A 21,723-nucleotide genomic window follows, 5' to 3' on the forward strand; every position below is an offset into this window, starting at 1 on the left:
CATTTTAATTGTTCTGTGGAATAAAATGAAAAGTTTGCAGTTCTGCTGCAAGGAACTTATTTTCAAGACAAGATAACTTAGAAGAGTAAAAAACAGGGATCACAGTGAAATGACCACTAAAAGAAACCTTGATTTTAACCTTATCAATCACCAGTTAAAAGCTCTTCAAACACTGAATGCTTTTATTTACAATAGTGTGCCACTCAAGTGGCATGCATTACTGAACTGACCGGTGAGCTCATCAGTCTGGATGATGTGAAACTAACTTCTTTGAAGGTTTCTAAGAATTAATTTCCCATTCTTGCCACAGATTGCCTAAACTGAATATTATCTATCTAAGCTTATCTATAGAAAAAATGTCTAAACGTTTTTTCAACATTGTCAGCATGATAATTAAATGTTCAACTATACCATGTGCATCCAAAAGAGAAAGTTCAAAATATCAGAAGTGACACTTTATTTTTTAACTGTTATTGCTTTTGTCATATTGAACTTGAAAGTTTCTTTTTTTCATTGATGGTCATGGAAAAACACTTAAAAATAACTGTATATTATTGCTCAAAATGTCAGCAAGCAGAGTCACATTTAAAAACTATAAATGAAAAATAATGGTATCAACCATATTCACATATGTTTGAATTCTGAAGATTTCCTTCATGGTACACAACATACACAACTAAAACATGATATAAAAGGACTGAAAAGACTTTTTCCACAAACTGTTTTATCTCTCCTTTTGCTATGTTGGTATACAGCAGGTGACTGAAAAGAGATAGACTTGAAATGTTTAGCAGTTAAGATCTGAATTCCCTCTTTTGCAGAACCTGGGTCTCTCTACTACCTATCAGATCTCCACAAAACACAAACAGAAAAAATTTGCCTATTATATTTAGCAAATTGCTTCAGCAGTAAATATTAATATATTTTCCCAGAAGAACTCAGGCACACAGGTTGATGGTGGAAGCAGTATTTTCAACCATAATAGGGAAGTTTATTCTTTTCTATTAGACAAATTTTAAATCACTAACACTATTACTCAAGACAGAAAAAAATATAAAAGTTCCACAATAAAAATTTCTTAATTACATTGTTGTTAGTAAACAGATTAACTATGCTATTTCTATATGTCTCTATGGTCTAAATTTCTAATTGCAAAATAAATTTAAAAATTTTGAAGCTTCTTGTCCCTTTAGATAAAGAATTTACTATAAGGCTTTCACAGAAAGAAAATCTATTGCTATCTCATAATTTGTAATGTTTTTGCAGGCCTCTATAAAAGGTCAGAGTAAAACTGTTTGTAATTGATTGTTTTGTCCTTCTAGCAACCTTAGTTTTCCTACCTCCTCAAAACAGACCTGAACAGCTTTCATTTTTTGTAGGTTTGAGACTGCAAAGAGTTAATAGTACTTCTAAGAAAACTGCAGTCATTTAGGACTAGCGAATATTTTCTTTTTGTTTTACAATATAATAAAGGAGTGTGAAAACTCAAAATTCAGAAGGAATTTTTCCACTCTACAGTAAGTTCTTAACACCAGGACAACCCCTTGTATAAACTTGAGAATTGATAGAACAAACTTATTTATGGTAAATCATACGTGCTCCTTTTCTACTACTCCGTTCACAAAATCTCTTTCTTATCTAGCTTAGCTGTGAAACTGAAGGTTTATGAAGTGAAATTTTTTATCATCTTTTTTATACAATGGTGGTGTGAACTGAAAAGATGGCAAATAATCATAATAGACTTCTTTTTGTGTCACTGGCTTCCCAAAGACAGGACACAGATTTCACTGTCCTAGGTGCTGTCAGCAGGGATAGAGTGGGTTTGCCGCTTTCTCCAAGGGAGATCTGGAGAACATCATGAGGATATTTTCACTGTTATGCAACTTAAACAAACTTCATTCCTTGTTAGGTTTTAAAGTAAGAAAATAATTATGTGAAATACATAAAGTAAGGACTGAGATAGTGAATTATTAGGCAGCAGTTGTCTTGAAGTAGGACATTGAGCTAAAAATACAAGTCAAAATATGTAAAGAGATATCTTTTCATATTTTCATTGCATTCTTGTTCATTTGGCCCTATAAAGACAAAAGCTTTAATTTTTGCCAGTGGCATGAGGGGAAAATTAAAAACAGAGTTTTGAAGCTAAAATTGCAGCCAGATATTTTTAATAGTACCCTTACTGTTGTTGTTTACATAGTTTAAGAACTTTCAGCTATTTGCATTCTATTTTAACTGGAGAGAAATCAGAGCAAATCCTGTTTGAGCAGCTTTTCAGTCAGCATAGAAAATACCAAGTTAGAAATTTTCTCTAATATGTAATACTTCAAAAATGTATTTAATCTTCTACAATATTGCAGATGAATGACAAAAAAAAAAAAAAATGTGGATCATATGCGTTTAGGTTCTTCAGTTTTAGAAAAACCGCAAAAGTTTCCCTGAGGTTTTGGTTTTATTTTTGTTTTGGAAGCTAAGTGTCTATATCAGTATTTCTTTCTGTAAGTTATTTCTAACCATCACAAAGTTAGAGTTACCAGACTTTGTGCATTGGCATTGGATAGCAGCACCCAAATCATACCCAGGGAAACAGTTCCACATACAGAAAAATGTGTGCTCCTTACGGTCTAGGTTAATGGACATTAGAGGAGAAGAAATGTATTTTATGAAGAAGGAAAATAGTACAATAACATTGTGCTCCTGATCTTCTGTGCTGAGCACAGTACCATTATAGGTCACAATATGCACACAGAATTGACAGGTCTGAAAATAATCGTGCCAGTTTTCTCCCTGTTCTCCCTGCCAAACCTCGGTTGGCTTGTAAAAACGTGGTTCATAGGCTAAGAGCAGGAAAACTCCTGCTTTTCTACATTTGGCTGGTGAAACTGATACAAGTGCAAGCACAAGTTTCTTATTTCAAGGAAGCTGAGAGTTAACTAGGTTCTCGAGTAAGTCTGCATAGTTCACTAGAGGTGGGTTCAGGTGAAGGAAAATAACAAAATGGCTCACCCTGAGTTATCAGTACTGCAAAATATTTTTACCCTACAACAAAACCTCAGGAAAAGGTCTTTATCTTATCAAAAACACAGTTTATTGTTCTGATTTGTGTTGTGTCTGTAGCAAGATAAGTCTGGGGAAAACTAGAACCGTGCCTCTACAGTGTGGACCCAGTGTAAAGCTGGAATAGACAACAGATATAGCAACTTATTTGAGATTTTTTTCTTCTCTAAACACTATTTTGAGACAACCATTTTAAAATTATTTTCTGTACATGTCATAAAATTATAAGTAAATATTTACACATTACTTAATGATGAAGATGTGTTATGTAAGTACAATAATTAAGACTGCAAAACTACCAACACACTCCTCAGAAATATTCTCAAGAGCTGGTAGTGCAGGGCACTCATTTACAACAAATTAACTAAGTTTTCCTGACAGGTAAAAGAAAGAAGAATTTGCATGATACTCCTTCTAAACCTATGACCATGAATCAGAGGCCATACTTAAAATTAAAATAATGAAATAACAAAACCAATGTAAAGTCTTCAAAGCACTGTCTTTCCCAAGCACTCAAAAATATGAACTGAAAGTTTTTGGAAAATATTCAAATGATGTAGCCTTCTGAAAATGGAGAAGAAGAAGTTGTAGAGAGCAAATTAGTACAGAATCTGAGAAAATAAATTTTAAAGAATTTCCAGAAAAGACAAGGTAACAAAAATATTCATTGAATGGTCATTCTACTTCTTCATAACTGCCTTTAAATAAACTTCATAACACAAATGTGTTAAAGGACAAAAGTAGAAGATATTTTAGAGGACCCTGAGAAAGTGCTTTCTGTGAGAAACACAAATTGATTACCTGAAAATCAAAAACAATTTCTTTCATTCATAACAGACACATATTTAGATTTACATGATTTTAAAGAGATCTAATCCTGAAATACTAAATTTTCCCCTTTACAATGATCACATCAGCGCACAGTAATTTTATTAGTGCATAGTATTGGTTTTTTGCTACATTAAATACATTGTATAAGCACTAAAGAGTTTTTGCACAGATTTAGAAGTGGTTTTTTAACTGCGCATGACTCTGGTACTCCTGAAACAGTTAGGCTCCTTTTAAAATGTTATTTAGACTCCAGAGAAACCTGGAGCACAGCATTCTTGCCAAGTTGCCAATAGATTATAGGGAAAATTATACCTTTTCTGTGACAGAAATGTTTGCAAAAAGTAGAAAAAATAAAACTGTGGTCAATGTCCTGTATTTCCTGTTTCATACAACACTAAAATTTAAATTACTTTTTTACTTATATTATTATTTATCAAATGAAACAGGGAATTTTTTCTTTAGCTTCCAAATCATATTGTGATCCCACTAAAGTTAATAGTATGAATGTGCAGCATCAGGGCTAAAATTATTGAAGGCATTTATGACTCACAATGGCAGAAAAAATAAGGTAGGTGGCTGTGGCCCCACAGCTCTCAGACTGTCCTGGACTTGTCTGGAATCAGAGCAGTCTGTCAACAGAACCCTCACTAGACCACAGAGGGTAGCTAATGCACAAATACTTCTTTTTTTAGTTGTCTGATATTAATTGAAATAAAATTAAGTCCTTTGCATTAATCTGATAATTACTGTGGAGATTTCAGACACTAGTTATCAGCTAAAAATAAACTGTATTTTTGTTCTTTATTTTCAGTAGCCAGTGTCATTAGATGATCTAAGGAAATCAGTAACACTATTGGGTTGGCTGTAAAAAGTTTTAAAGACAATGGCAATTTCTTGTCACTTAGTATTTTAATGGAACACTAAATTCAGTCATGTAACACAAGAAATTACAAGTTGGTGTTCAATTGTGCTGAGTAAAGTGTGTTTTGTAAGTGAGTAAACATGGTGAAAAATATATCATAGTTGCATAATAATCATATTTCATTGGTGAAAATTCCCATATTATATTTATTATATTTCTTAATAGGTTGATAACAGCTCCAAGTTAGCCACCTATTCTTAAAGCTATTTCTGAAAAAAATGAAAAAAAAAAACATAAAGGCTGCTCTGCCTCATCAGTTACTCATGGGTAAGATAATAGGTGATGCCAAATATTTTTAGAAACATGACTAATGGATAACCCAAATCCTTGCCCTCAAAACAGTCTGATAGTCTCAAAAAAGTGTTGAGTACCTACATACTAAAAATCAGGTTTCTCTGATAATTCTGGTTTACCCTTATCATTGCTCTTTTGAAATTTTAGAAATGCTAGAGAGAAAATAAGCGTGGTATCTTTGAGATAAGACTACCAGTCTCCCCTTTAATTCAAGGGTCCAAATGCTGATATGCCAATTGCAATCTACAGAAGCCAGAAGTGCAAACAATTATATGATTTGTTAAATACTTGCCTTACACTTTATTATGTTACTGTGCACATCTGCCTCTTGACTGCAGCAAGTAAATTTTTCCATAGCTCTTCTTGCAAATAAAATTGGCAGATCTGCCAGAATGTCATGATTTCCCTAATAATACATTACCCTAGGATTTAGCTTGAAGTCACGTACAAAATCTTCAATTTCTCCTGTTGAGTGCAGACATAAATGTTTAAGAGTCCCCAAGGATGGTGAGAGACAGTGGAAGGAAACACAATCACTATGAAGATGATGAAAATATTGAAGATCAGCCAACACAGATAATAAATAACATAAAAGAAAGACCCTGTTCTCTAATGTTCCCTGAGAGCTAATCTAAGCACTACTTATGTCAGCCAATTGGCCGGGTAGTGGAAAGAGGATTCCCATTGTCTGGATGCATCAAGTAAATAAAGATTTTCATCCAGGAAAACTCTCTTTTCATTGTCTTGTTCTGTAGGGAAATTTACTTCCATAGCATTCTGATCTTACATTTTGCTTTGTTGCATCATAGACATAAATTAAGTCCCTTTTTTTTTTTTTTTTTTGCACTTTCCCTAGCATCTGCTCTAGTATGAAGTAGAGGTGGATCTGGCATCTTCAGCTTGAACAGTCTGCTGGCTCATACAGGGCAAGACATTAGAAAGCCCTCAGAGCCAGGCTGTGGCCATGCCCAGTGACAGGCAGCAGAGCCTCCAGGCTTCCCTCACCATATTAACAGGGCAGGATTCAGGCAGAGCAGCAGCAAGGAAGTTGAGTAACTTTCAAATGTCACTAGAGATTAATGTGAATTCCTTCACCTCAAGTATACTGTAGCAAAATAGCTCTCTTTCAATCAATAGGAAAATTTTTATTGAAAGAACATTTTAGCATTGGCTTTACTGATTTGCAAATCTCTGGAGTTCCATTTCCTGTTTATTACAGAATACAGGAAGACTTCTACTGTCAAAACAAAAGAGTATGGAAATATAAAAATAAAATTAAAAAAAAAGCTGAGTACCACCCAAATTTAAATAAGTCTTCAATGCTTGTGGAAACTGCATTCCTAGTTTTTATATTTAAAAAACAAGGAGACACAAAATTCAAGGGTTTTTTACAAAATCAAATTCTCTACAGTGCTGAATCATGAATAAAAGGCCTAAGTAACAGATTAATCTGAAATTTAGCTTACTGACATTTTCACTTTAATGAACAAGTTAAAACTTTGTTTTCCTCAGAAAGTCTACCTTATTTAAGACACCTTAAGAAACTGCATTTAGTTTTATATTATAAGATTTAGAGATTAAAATCTTAGCTTTTTTCTTGATTAGATGACAAGATTGAGCCTGCAACAATCTTCTCTCCAGTAGAACTTACATTCTCTAAGTCTGAATTATTATAATCTTTTCTTTCTCTTTGGAAGATGCAGTTTACAGGTTTCTGACTGAGAAAGGAAATTGAGAGATGCTTAAATCAGGAATAAGTCTGCTGCAACAGAACTTTAATGGTCTTTTAGTAGAGAGGCAATAGATGAGCATTAGTTCTTGATTAAAAGGGATAATTCATATTAGAGGAAAAATTGAACCCTTGCTACTTTGACAGGGTACACACTGGGGACAAATTAAAGTCACAGATTTTGAGAAAAGGTGAAACATACTGAATATGAGTAATTTCTCTCAAATTTCTTGCTCCTTGAATATCTCTTAATACTAGATCACAAGATCCCATCTAACTTTTGGGCTGACTTGAGCTCACATCTACAAAAACCTCCTTTTGAAGGAAGAGTTTTACTCTCTCAATCCCTGTATGAATGTAGAGATGTGACCCAGAGGAATGGTTTGTGCTGCTGGGGTCTCTATGTCCACTGTTGCTCAGTGTCATACAATAAATCACACAAAGATAAAGCACACACAGTCTCTACAGAGATGGTTGGAGTCAGTGCTGCATAGGCTGGAAACATTCTCATTTGAATTGGAAACACAATCTGCCAGCTTCCTAAAAGGAAATACTGTATGTGGACTTGCCCATTGAATGACTTCACTAAAATGCTAAACTAATATAATCAGAAACATTTAGCTATAATTTTTGCAGACACCATTGATAGTACAGACTTCCCAACTCTAAATGTGTTTTGCATTTGTCTAAGATTTGAAATAATTGGGCCTGGTCTTAATTGTGCCAGTGCAACAACAAGCTACAGAGTTGTTTTACTGACTTAAAATACTTTTAATGAAACTTAATTGTCTGATTAAGTTACTGTATATTCTTTAAACATACAAAGGGAAAGAGAATTAATCAAATTACTTTTTTATAAATAAGGAGCAAAATTTTATCATGGAAACTTTGTTCTGGAGAAGCTTTTTTGAGTGAGGTGCCAAGGATTCACATTTGCTGTGCTTCAACCTGCTGTCCTACTGATAAGTGCCAGATTGGGAAAGAGCAGGTCTTCTGTAGTCACTGGTATTTACAACTCAAACTCCAGCTTTTCACAGACATGAGAAAAACATCCGTTAGTGCCAGTTCTGTGGTTTTTTATGATATTTATCACTTGAGAAAAAGTGCATTGTAATTAAAGGTGTTGAGGAGAAGGGCAACAAAAGAAAGGCTCAGAAGATGGCACCCTTGGAGGCAAGACTATCAATAGATAGCAATCTACAATTCAGAGGAAAAAAGCCTGAAGAGGAATATAATTTTGGTTCACAAAGTCATTTAGGTACTGTGAGCTAAGCAGGGAACTGTTATTCAGCTGGTCGTTCTGGATAAGAATCAGCAATATCCATGAAACTAGTATAAAGTTGGATTAAAACATGCAAAAAAGTGATTATTTTCCCAGCAGGTCAGGAAATTTTTGCATTGTCCAAGGATGCTGTGGAGGAAAGCAGTAGAAGATGTTCAACAAATTTATTAGTAAAAAAAATTGATTCCAAAAATACTGAGAAGGATTCTCCCTCTACTATCCCAAATGCATCAATCACAAATGCTGGAGAAGCACAAGTTAAAAGAATGCATGAAGTAGACAGTCACACAATTTCTTCTTAAATACCCCATAATGCTACTTTTTGAGGCAGAATACAATGCTGGGTGGACCAGTAGCCTAAACTACTAGAGTACTTCCAATGTTCAATGGTCTTTGGGCATGACTAAAAGGGAACAAGTGCTGTGACAAGGGTTTTGAAACTGAACTGAAAGAGAAAAGTAGTTCTTTTTCATAAATAATGTGAAAATCATTGCTTCCAACAATGACAGTTAACTGTTTCTGGAGCTGCTTTCCCCACAAGTCATGGTGTGATTCTTGGTGTACCTACACAGGGACAGGAGTCAGACTTGATAATCCGTCATAGATTGTCCACTGAATCTGTTACTTCTAAAGATTTTCAAAAATTTTAGACATTAATATCTTCAAAAAATTTATTAAATGTTCAAGAACTTTGCATCCTGAGAATTTAAAAACACTAAAAACAAAACAACAAAAATCAAACAAACAAACAAAAAAACTGAAAACAAACAAACAAAAACCCCCCCAAAGCCCACTTCAGGATCACTTTGTGGTGGTAAAGGAAGCCTAAAGTTTGTCAGAAGATTTGCATTTCCTGGAGATATTTCAGCTTGAAAGTTTAGGTTTTCACAGAAAACATCCTGAAACTGTCTGGAAAAAATTGAAAGAATGTTTGTCCATTTGAAGTAATCTTTTCCAGAGAACTATCTAAGCAAAAAAATATGATAAAGCTTGTCTGTAGATGGGATTGGACTGACCCACACCCATTTCACAAATCTATGTGTACAGTTTTGTACTAGAGGGAGCAAAAAACTGCTTGCCCTTACAGTGTATTGGTGTGGTGAAAATAGCAGAGAAGGATTTCAAATCCCTTTTAAGTTTTAAATATGCTTGTTTCCAAGATAAGGAACATAAGATTCACAGGTTGTGCAAGACTTTCCAGGCAGGGGCCCTCAGTGTTGGAGCAGAGCAGGATCCTGCCCTGGTGCTGGATGGAAGCTTTGCTCTGCCTGAGTATGAAACATGGGAACTAAGAGCACCTCTGAGCTTGCAGCTGGACCTGGGCTTGGATGCCAGTATGCATCTGTCAGAGGTCTGCAAAACTGTGGCAGATACAGCAACAATACAAATTATTGCACATAAAAAAATTGCCTAAATGGAATAATAAGTCAATGGGATTTTCATGAGCACACAGAGTTTTAGTCTTTATAATTATAACACCATTTCTGGAAACAGATTCAGATCTTGCCCAAACTGTACCAGTCTAAGTGAATTTCTGTCTCTGAGCCTTTCCCTCAAAATTCGTATTGAAATTTTAGTGGTTCTGTTGGATTCCTTGGGTTTTTTTATTTTACATTCATCATGACATCAGTCATAAAGAAACTTAGATTACTTTACAATCAATTCAAAATTCCTTTTGCATTCTCCTTTGTGGAACCACTTAACCTGTGTCTCTGGTATTGTTTCTCTCTGTTCAACCAGCTTATCCAATCTTAGCTGTTTCCTCTGGTATAATCTTCCCTGTTTGTGATTCTTGGGGGATTCGCCTTTCATTTTTATTGCCCCACCCACTGGAAAATTCTTTGCTTGTTATTTTATTTTAAAGCTTTCAAATTTTCAATAGTCTGACTTATTTCCTCTCCATTTATCAAGTGTTGTGAAAGCAAAAAAAAAAAAAGAAAAAGGAGAAATCTATGAAAGAAATGGTAGTGTATTTACTCTGATACTCTTGAATTTAGGTCTGCTTGGCAATGAGATCTGAGCTCCACAATGTACAGAGTAAAGGTCTATGGAAAAAGCAATCCACTCATTTCTTCATCATGGAAATACCAAGTCACTGTACATTCACAAATGGGTTTTACTTCAAAGTTGCATGTCATGCAAAATAATGAGTTGTTAGCTGTGACATTTAAGAAAAGGATTACTGTGAACTTATTTTAAAAGTTAATCTTATTTCTCTTACTCATGGTGACTCATTGGTTATGACATTTGATTTAGAAACATACCATATAGAGATAACTGCTCAGGGTGTTATTCGTAATCAGTGTCTGACAAACACTGAGTAGCAGGAAACCAAGACAACGGAGGTTGTCTGCTATGCTTGCTTTGAGGGCACAGGACGAGAGTGCTTAGTTTTAATCTTTGACCTTTCAGTAAAGGATTATGGAACAGGCAAGCAGATAAATATTATTTTGGAACAAACAAAGTGAACAAAAAAAAATGAGGTTTGCCCTTCCATCAGTAAAAAAAATGTTCAGTCTTAAACCTATGTAAATTACAGATTCATTTTGTTTCTCAGAAAAAAAATGAGACTCAAAATTTCATCGAAGTCTATCAGGGATTTAGTATCTAGTAGAGGGGTGACCTTTTTTTTTTAATACTGTCAACTTCTAAAATAAATATGGAGGAGGAAAGAAATAGCATATGAAGATGAATGTTGTGGGATATGATCTGGGGGAGAAAGTACAGTGCATCACTTCATAAAAATGCAATAGCTACTAAATGCAACCTGCTTTGTGAGATGTCAACGGACATCATCCTGATCAACATCACAGAATGTTATAAAGCCTGAATGTGACTGCTGCAGCAATGGTGTGAAACAGCCAGGGAACAGAGGTATGACAGCAATGACTTGTCAAATGTCAAATGTTTTGGTTTTTTTTTAATTAGCAAGTGTATTGTGTTTTCCCTCAGAGATATTACCAAAATTTTTGAGCCCAATGAAGCCTGGCTTGACTAACCAGATCTCTCAGGACCTTCTCATTAACTCAAATTGAAGTATTGGGAGAAATAGGTTACTCAATCTATCTATATATTTTAAATATATATGGCAGACTGTATATTGTGTATATATAGACCTAAGTGAAAGGGAAGAAATGCTTCAGACTCTACCAAAACTGAGCAAATTTCTGAGTAAAAAACTGAAGTTCAAGTTTGTCACAACAGTGAGAATGCAGCAGCCCTTTCCTTGGACACCAGATAGTACAACAAATGTGTCTGAAACATGTACTGTATGGTCAAAAAAAACATTTCTTCCCTTCCTGTGTCAATGCAGATGGAATAAACATTTCTTTCAATAGTTTTCCAACATCATTAAATTAGAATATGTCTGAACTAAAACTATGTATTTTTCTATACATATAGAAAAAAAAAAAAAGCAGTGAATATCAAAATGCTCAACAAGGTCCAGTTCTGGCTTCCAAATGTCCTCCCTTTTTGGTATAACACTGACTTATTTGACTTATAAAATCTTGAATGCATTATATTATGTCAAAATTTGACAAGTCAGAATGATGAAATTTTAAAAGGCACTGTTTATGTGCATTCCAGTTGGAGCATATATTTCACTTTTGCTTCTGAAGTACTTTCCTATAAAGCTTAACTAACACGTACAAGAACAGTATGTTCCATCTATATGTGCCTGTAACATCCACTTGAGGTAAAGCACTTTTTATTTTAGGATCCATTTGTCATTGAACTGTGGAGAGAATGTGATACACTTCCAGATTCAGTTGTAGACTGAGAAGGGCAGGTGATAATGGACTGTTTATCATCTTTCTTTAATATTTTAGCAAAAGGAAAATATAGTTTGAAGGTTTATTACGTGAAATGTTCCTACCGAATATTAGATTAGATACTATCTGTCTGTTATGATAATATTGCTTTCTGGAGCCTCTTTTCAGACAGACAACAGCAGTACTCTGGCTAAATAATTAACAAAATTTTGACCAAAAATATCAACTTACTTACCAGACATTTGTAATGCTGTTTAATATAATAAAAGAGAGATAGAGTTTATTGTTTTTTTAAGAAAACACCTTATTTTAAAAACATTTTCATCAAACAGATATAGAACACCTACTGGTGGCCCTGTGGATTTACCCAGAAAGGAGAGCAACCTAGTCCATCAAGTACCCTGAAATACAGTTACACAATGCAAAGTTTTCTGACCAAGTTGCTTGAGCATGAGAGGGGAAAGAAACAAGTTTGGTGTAGCCAGGAGAATGTCTCTTGACTGACCACTTGGCCAGCAAGCACTTTCTCGGCCTGCCAGTTTGGGCCAGCAGGTTTTTGTAGATATTCAGACACATATATGTGGGTATATATAGACCTTATTAGCCTGTAGAGAAGCCAGTCCTGACCCAGTCCATAGTTGTCATCACAAGCAGAGTCTGCTCCTTTACAGATAATGAGCCCTTCTGTGTTTGGAGAGCTAAAGAACAAACCACAGATATACGTGGATGTTTCTGCCAGAGAAAGCTGTGGCCCAGCACAAATAGTACCAAGGAGGATCTGATAACCCCAAAGGACCTGACTCCCCATGATCAGTTCCAGCAATCCCCATAATATCAAATACTTCCTCTGCTGCCTGCCCTTCTTTGCCTATTGGCCTGGGTAATAGAGAATTAATATTAGAATTATCCTCCCATATTAGGCCAATTATCCACAGAAAAATGTCTTGATGGCAACATTTTTAGGACCTAAAGAATAGGTGCAGTGACTTCAACAATTTTCAGTAGCCTGTAAAGCTGTATTAAATAAGATAAAAACACTTCATAGAGTAAACAAGTTTAACAGGAGCATCTGAGCTTGTGCTACAGATTTGTTGGCCAACATGCCACGATGACACCTGTACTGTAGAAAAGAATAAAGCAGAAACTATAAAAGAGACTGTAAATAACTGTAAATAAGACCCATCATGTTACTGGTAATATATTTTCTAATGAATTGTTATTTTTAGATTCTATCTTCAGCTGAAATAAAATATTTCCAAAATAATGCTATCCATTTTAGGGTAAATACAACCATCCTATATTAATAAATCTAGATAATTTTTTTTTTTAGGGATTTAGGAGTCCTGAAATTGGTTTGACTTCAAAGTATTTTACAGAAAATGTTTATTATTTATGTCAAAGATGTTTAGAGGAAGCTACAAATTTTTCACTTTCTTATTCACAGTAGTACCTCCTGCAAATATAATTCTGTGGAGATTATCAATACTGGGTAACATGTAGAAAAGTCTTTCAGTGGAGCAACTTTAAAGAATGAATCATCTCATTTCCAGAAGACAAATGAAGCAGTGGTGGCCATGTGGTGGAAAATATAGGCAATCTGGCTGGATGTATTATGTCTATTTAAAGACACAACTGGAAACTAAATGGGAAGTTTGACACTTTCATGCGTCACAAGTGAAAAGGCATAATACTGCCCTTGTGCATAAAAACTGGGGGCACGGTACTTAAAACATGGGCAGTGTTCTATTATTACTTTTGCACATTACAGGTATAAGTTGCATCATGTAATTCAACGATTAGCTGTTCCCTCCCTTCCCTGTGTGCTCAAGGAGTTGACATACATTTCATTAACATCTCTGGCCTCTAAACATAACAAGGGTATTCAAGTAAAATGCTTTAATTATGTGGCTGTGTTTTTCACTTAAGTAACAAAGTTATGAAAGAATGAAATATTTTGTTGCTCCAGTGTTTGCACTATTCTTAACTTTCTGCTAGCTGAAAAGTTTCAATATGCTATATGTGGTACCTTTCAAAACAAAACACCAATTAAAAATAACTAAGTGGAACACTGAGAAACTCATGTTCCATGGAACAACAAATTGTTTCAAATCGATGGTACAGAACCGAATTGTCAGCATTACAGTTATTAATGCTTCTTTCTCAGTTAATCAGGGGAAAGCGCTTTCTGGCAGCTTTCTATGTTTTCATTGCTTTCTGTGACACATATACAATACAGAGTTTAAAATGTATTAACATGGATATGAAGCAAAGGCATGAAAACGTACTTTTCATGTACCACAAGTGTTTTCTAAATGCTGAAATTCATTGTGGTCTACAATAATTCCTGTTCTTAATTTGTATTGTAATTTGTTCTTTTCTTCTTGTACTTCTAGTATTAAGATGTTTTTCCCTTTCTAAGTGGTTTCTAACTATACATTGAAAACCTGCACTGGTTCCTTTCATATAAAAACATATATTGACATTCTTACACACAAGCTTGGAAAACCTTAATTTGCAAATTTTTATATTATTTTTACCTGTTCAGAACATATGTAGACTACAGAAGCAGTAAGGATGGATACATATTGTGGTGCATGGATCTACCACACAAAAGTATACTACTCTGTTACTTGACAACCTAATTTGTACTTTACATGTTTCAAACTCTAACTTAGAAGTTTGCTCTAGTGATTTTTGGAAAATCTGTTCATGTTGTGGTTTTCTCATTTTGAATACAGTTCCAGCATGAAGCCTTCTTAGAAAGAAGTAAAACTTGTTCTTGCTGCTCATAAAATTTTCCCCAGAAGTGTTTATAAAAGCAAATAAAAAAGAAAGTGCTCATTATTTTTGATAAGCAGTGAAGGACTGGAAATACATATTTCAATAACAGAGCTAAAGCTTTTTGGGACCAAAGAAGGATATATATGCATTTTTAAACTGATAAGTGTTTCTTAAAAACATGAATTTTCATGAGTCACTTACCTCAGAGTTGAAAACTTTAAACCTTTCTTTTAACTATGGTTAAGTGGAGGGAAAATACATCAAGTCCCAGCCAATGTCGAATCCAGCTTTAAAATATTGGGATTTAAAGGATGTATAATACCAATAAGTCTAAAACTATTAGGGCTTCCTAGTGAGAATATACAGGACTGGTTTATGTAGTTTTTGACAGAGAACTTAAATTAGCCCTGCAACATGGATGGTGTAACTTTTCCTGCTGCCTGGGAAAGAAATGCTGTCAAGCTCTAAGTTGTGGTGATGGCACTTAGTCTGTATGAGTCTAATAAAAGGGCAGAGTGTACGCATGTTTCTCTGATTTTAGATTTTTTTTCTCTTGGTCAGAACTTTGAAGTCTTTTTAAAGCTTTGTTCTCTTCCTCTTTTCCAGGCTAATAAAAAGAATTATTATTACTACCACATTTGTGTCTCTTGGATTTTATTTTGGCTAATGCAAGCATTTTTACAACATGATCTTGGACAAAGGAGCAATTAGAATTAAGGAGCCTTATCCAACAATTACAGCACTTATTGCAATTACAATAGTAACTTAGTACGTTGATGACTTACTGAGTTACCCAAATGATAAATTTTTATTTTGTTTTTAAAGTCGGCAAAAGCTTAATGCTAGAGTTTTGTAATGAGCCTGTGGTAACCAGATTTGTAGTCTGAAGCCTTTGTCTGCCACACTGTTAGCCATCAAAAGAGCCCTGTCCTACCAAGCTTTCTATTTTCACAACAGGATATCTGGTTTCTTTTATGAGGATACAGCTATGTTAATTTGGTTTAGTGGTTTGTTGGAGGTAAGCATGCTCTTCACAGCACAAACACCAAAATCCCCTTAAAGCAGTTCCTCGTTAATAGCTGGGGTCTGATTGGCAGCATTGCATTGTAAAGTGTGATTTGGTTGGATAAATATGTTTAGTCTAGTAAGCACTTTAGTGATTGAGTGTCTGTTAATGGATAAAGGTGGATTATGGCAAAACCTCTACAGGCTGTCATTGAGCACTTAGAGTTGTGAGATGTCATGGGGGGAACGGAAAACAAACCCGCACTGTGGAAAACCTCACCAACTATAAAATATTTTAAATATTTGGTGCCATTTCAGCATTTACGTTTAAAATCATATTTCACTTGAGGAAAACAAAGCAGAGCAGACTGTGCAACTGATTGCCTTCTTGTTTGGCCTTAAAGAAAGCAGACCCATTACATGCATCTGGGCATATTCAGAGAGAGATCTTTCTGAGCAAATGACAGTCAACAATCCACCAGGTACTTGGAGGGTATGTGCAAAGTAGCTATAATTTTTCTTAGGTGTGTACTGTAAATCTTTTAATTCACTAAGAAGCAATGCAAGTCTGTGCAGTTTTCTGAAATGGTATGCTTGCTTGCAGCTGTACAAACCCATTTCTTTTTTTAACACCTTTTCCAAAACAAAGATTTTTGCAATGCTACCCTTCCTCCTTCTTCTCCTTCTGAACACTTAGAGGAAGATCTTTCTTGCTTTAAAAAATGGTAATCTGATCCTTCATACAAACCACCAACAAATGTCACTTTTTTCCTCTGCTCAGGTGTACACAGCTTTTTTATGAGGTGTTAAATATCAGCTTACTTGAGGACTTGAAATGGCCTTAAGGCCAAGTGGCAGATATTCAGGCATATATGTAGATAGTCTCAATATCTGGTGGGTTTTAAAACCTGTGTGTCCTTATTGATGACCACGGTATAGTGATTTGCTAAGTTCAATTATCATACTGCAAAGTATGGCCTAAAGTAGCAGGTGAGTCATACACCCAGTCTATTTATTGTTCCTACTTAAACAGAGATTTTTTGTGTCTTTTTAAGCTAAAAATTTCCTACGGCTCTCGTGGTATTTTTTGGGGTGAGTAGAGGTTTGTTATGAATGCAAAGCCTGGAAATCTTCCTTCTCTTCTCTTTTCTGGTCTGTTTTATTCTTTTCTTATCAAAGATATCAGACCCGTGCCTTGCAGTTAATAGCTACCATGTGTCGGCATATGTTCAAGGCCACAAAATTTAAAAAAACTCTTGTGAAATTTTTAGAGCGGAAAACACTCCCACTTAGTTTTGGGAAGCTTCTTGCAGCTTCACTGCAAACCAAAATGTGTCACACACTTTGTTCGTTTGGTTGAGACTCCCTCCAAAGGCAGTTTACTTTTTGGTCAAGTCCAGGTTAACTGGGGGAGTAGTGGCTTTTCCCTCAGTTCTAGTCTTTACTGTATGTGCTCTTCTAAAAGATATATTAAGTCTCCAATGTATTTCATGGACTTGAAAGAAACCTAATGACTAAATCTGTTCTTTCTATTATGTTATCCTAAAGAACAGGCTAGATGGTTATAAAAGTTATTTCTAGCTGAGTGGCATCCTGGAGAAGAAATTCCTCACTAGGAACCATGCAACCACTCCCATACTGCAGAAATTTAACACAGTGAAAAACAGAATTGTAGAAAATCTTTTCCTGTGCTTCTTATCACAACTCTTCTTTCCTGAGTGAGGTAATAAATCACCATTGTAATTATTGGTTTCATATAACACAATTGTCTCAAATCGCAGAAACCTTGCTCTTGGCTGCTAATTGTTAGCAATAATAAGATAGAAAAAGGAAAGATTTTTTTAATTAATATGTAAAGATATATTTTATTGGATACACTGCTTTTGATTTAGATACTGCCTATAGCTTATTTACAATATAGACTTGAAAACATGAGCAATTTTTTGCATTTGAAAACTGCAGACTGACAAGAGATGAATGAGTTGTGATAACAGAGGAGTAATTTAAAGGTAAAAATGAAGGATGAAGAAGGTGAAGAAAAAAGTAGGCTATCTGAGGCAAGGAAGCAAGTGAAAGATTCAGTGAGACAGAAAAAGAAGCTGAATATAGATATCTTATGAAAAAAAGCAAACATTAAGAAAACACTGGTTCTAGAGACAATCAAATATTTTGCAATAAATCTTTTTGGTTTTGTGTAATTGAGCTGGGAAGTAGATAGCAAATAAAACCTCAAGGAGCTTTAATTCTATGCCATGGATGAGGAATTTACTTTAGACTGTTTTAAAAGAACATTCAGAAGTGTTGGTTGGATTATAAATATTTATTAGTGCTAGTCTAATGAGAAAGAAGTATGTAATCCATGAATTTAGGAATTTTGGGGTCAGTATCTTAAAGTGATGCCAAGGACTATTAGACTAACAAAGCTCTTTTTCTGGAAGTTAATCATAGCTGCAGACAGTCAGGCTATCTTGGACTTCTTTTGCTAGCATTTCCAGTTTTGCTCTTGCATCTTTATTTTTCTGTAAAATTCAAAATTAAGAATTTTGAGATTTAACAGTGTTTTTCTCTCCTAAGTTGCTGCATAGGGCTTTCACGTTAAAGACAGGATGATAAAAACAGACTAGCTAAACAGGGGAAACAGTAAAAACTACACATAGGAAAGTGCTCTATGTGCATGAACTAATCAAACAAGAGAAAACAGCCATTTAAGAGCAGGTAAGGAAGTAATTTAAACTGCTGTAATTTTAAGTAGTAGCATACCTAAACTGGAAGCAAAGTTTTTGAGCATAAATTGTTCCTTAATATTAAATGAACACATACACACACACACAAAACATGCATAAATACTAGCTGGGATTTTTACTTGGGTAAGTGGGGTTTTAGTTTTGGTCCACAACCTTGGCAGTAGTTTTCGTATCTTGCTCCAGCATAGTTTTTCTACTTTGGTTAGCCTTAACCACATCACTGTACTTCTGTTCCTGGCCTGCAGGTGAAATACGTGCAGCTTTTGCAACCCTTTTTCACAAATACCCAGCAGGCATCCAAACACTTTCGAGCAATAAATAAGACCCCACAAACAAAAGCAAATTAAACCTTCCACTTCTATTCATAAAAATATATATGCAGCTTTATTTAACCAATCAGATGGCTATTTGTGACACATGAAATAACTTGGTGGTCTTAGCCCAACTCTGACTGGACAGCTGTTTGGAACATAAAATTCTCCACCATAATTGGCTTTAACCAGCATCCTTGTCTGTGAAATAGCCAAGTTTTCTAGGGCCACAGAGATTTCCTCATAGCCTAGAGGTGGTTCTTCTAGGTTAAGCATGTGGGTGGCCTGTTGATAGTGCTACAATTTAAAATAACTAAAAAAACAACTTTATACTGTTGAATTTTTTTTGTATTATGTATTCATTTTTTTACAGATCAGAATATAATTCTACTCCTGAGATTCACCTAAATGTTAAATTTGTAACATGTAGTGTATATTAATGTTGAAGGTTGTTTTGGAAACTGAAATAAATTGTCCTTTGGCAGCCAATAACAAAATAATATAAAGATACCAGCATTTAATTTAATGCTTAAAGAAACACTCTTGGTTTTTCCTTAAAAAAGAAAAAAAGAGAGACAGAGAGAGATTTAGAACCAGACTGGTTTATATTAGTGGAAAAGGAAGTGCCACAATTGCCACCTAGTTAAACCCAGATCTCCAAATTGATCCTGTGCTGGGAACAAATAAATTGTGGAACTGGAATGAAACTCTAGCCAAACATCTGAATAAATGGTGAAGTAGTCTAAAAGAAATTTTAGAATTCTAATCTCAAAACAGAAACTAATGAAGAAGAACATACCTCACCCAGATTGAGAAACTGTTCAGAAACATTATGGCTAATGCCAGCCTGGAATAAACACTGCCTTTGCCTTGACTGATAGGACTATCATGCATAACATACCTCAGAAACATAAATTTATATAAGCCCAAACACAATATGCCATAGAGGTAGCTCCAAACACTGCGAAATGAGAAGAGTGAAATACATAAATCATTACAAAAACAAGCACCAAATTCCCTAATTCCCTGTAGCATGTGCAATACCTTGGCACCAAATATAACATACAACCTGTCTGAAACAGTAAAGATTTACACTCACTTTGCACTAATGTAAATGCCTGTGCAGGGCAGTGGATATCTTGGCCCATAATGTGGAATTGTTTAAGTGCTACAAGAGAAATGTTACTGTAGTATTCATTTTTGAAAGTCTGTCTACTTTTTTTCTTTCCCAGTTAGTGCTTTTTAAAGAAATGTCTGGTTTATTTGCCTTTTCTATTCTGTCTTGTGTATGAGCCCTTTTCTAGCTGAGGGGAAACACAGGTTTCATAACATGCTGTGGAAAAAAAGACATGCTGGTGGAGTTTTTTCATATTAAAAAAACCAAAAAACCTGTTAAATCAGACAGGCCCATGCTTTGTACTGCTCCCAAGGCCTATCAGAAGAGTACTGTACAAAAACAAAGCTTGGTGAAGAGGAAGCAGCTGCAGGGGTGATACAGAGCTCTTTCTTATAAACAAAGAGCACCAACAAATCTGTTTGAGCATGAATATTAGATTTGCTGACTTTTGCTGACATCATCACAGGAGATAAACATATTACAAGGAGTGGAACAGCTTGTTGCTTGAGAGGTTGCCAGATGTGATAAGTGAATGGCAAAGTGGCAAATGAAGACAGGGTGCCCATCCTGACAGATTCAGCCATAGCTGGGAGTTGTGACTTGGTGAAGTGTTGCAGTGAGCGTTACTAGGCTGGAACAAGTGGATAAAAATGAACTATGAACCTCCTTTTTTCTAATGGCAAAGAGCAAACAGCTGCTTCCATCTGGGAACTGTGTGAAAGTGCCTTACAGCTGTACAATTATAAACAGCTAAAAATTCTGCACAGCCCACTACTCCACTTACATTCTTTCCCAATCTTTTCCCTCATTAAACAGTAATCTTCCTCCTAATTATATTTCATCAATCTGTTGTTTATGGAACTCTAGATTAAATGGCAAACATATTGAAACAAAAATAAACTTATAATTAGCTGTCTTCTACTCACTCCTCCTGCCTTTGTATTAGCAAGTGCATCATTATCAGGCCCTGGGGGTTTGGTGAGGCAATCAGTTTACATGATGCACTTTTGGCAGCAAAGAATAAAAAAACATTTGTAGCTGCATAATATGATTTACCAGCCCTAGGGCTCCAGGGTCTACACTTCCATAAATACAAGTGACAAATTATCAATAAATCATTCTCTGATCTACCATATTGCATAATGTTTATTGAAACCCAGTTCTAATAAATATAGAAGTCACCTTTTTTATCCAAAGCATGAGAAACAAAAATGACAGCGATTACAAACAGAAATGAAAAATGAGAAATAAGTCCCTTCACAAGCAAGAAACCCTTTATTTCCTAGCATCCTTAGTACCTCAGTGTTGCTGGCCTCTAAAAACTGCCTTGGAGCAGATACAGCTTTCAAATGGTGATTTTACTTTTTGATTATGATAAATGTGTTTTTTCTGGGGTTATTTGTTATACTTATCATTCTCACATGTGGTTCCCAATCTCTGAAGAAATCAGTCAAGTGCACTTGCAGGACAATGATCAGAAGCAACATTATAATTGGTAAAGCTCTCCCAACTAGGCCGGTTGTAGACTAGCTCAGCACTCCAAGACCTGTGCCCTGGAACTGAGTTTGTTTGGTTCTTTGCAAGAAGTTATTTGAAAAGTGAAACAACGGGAATAAGAAAATATTTGCAGATCGTATTCATTCCTAACCTCTATAAACTGAAAACCACAGCTCTAATGAGTTTGCTTGGCTTTTTGGGGATTTTACTCTACCTTGTGATGACAAAAATTAGACTAAAAATTTCGCTAGGATGTAAAAAGTCCTACAGAATACTGTTTCAAAAAATTGCTCATAAAAATTTAGATTTTATTGCATTTCCTCTTCACATTAAAAAAAATAATATATTTGCATTTCTTGAAACAAATTTTGGTGATACCTCAC

The 21,723-nt window shown here is 35.0% G+C and overlaps 1 long non-coding RNA gene across 2 annotated transcripts in view; it reads right to left on the bottom strand.

Moving 5' to 3' along the window:
* LOC146767586 (uncharacterized) overlaps window positions 1-21,723 on the bottom strand; it is a 64,316-nt gene that overhangs the window by 14,520 nt on the left and 28,073 nt on the right. The gene's annotated exons all lie outside the window — the stretch shown is intronic.

Source organism: Lonchura striata, chromosome 4 (genome assembly GCF_050655825.1).
Source record: "Lonchura striata isolate lonStrDom1 chromosome 4, ASM5065582v1, whole genome shotgun sequence".
Classification (NCBI taxonomy): Eukaryota; Metazoa; Chordata; class Aves; order Passeriformes; family Estrildidae; genus Lonchura; species Lonchura striata.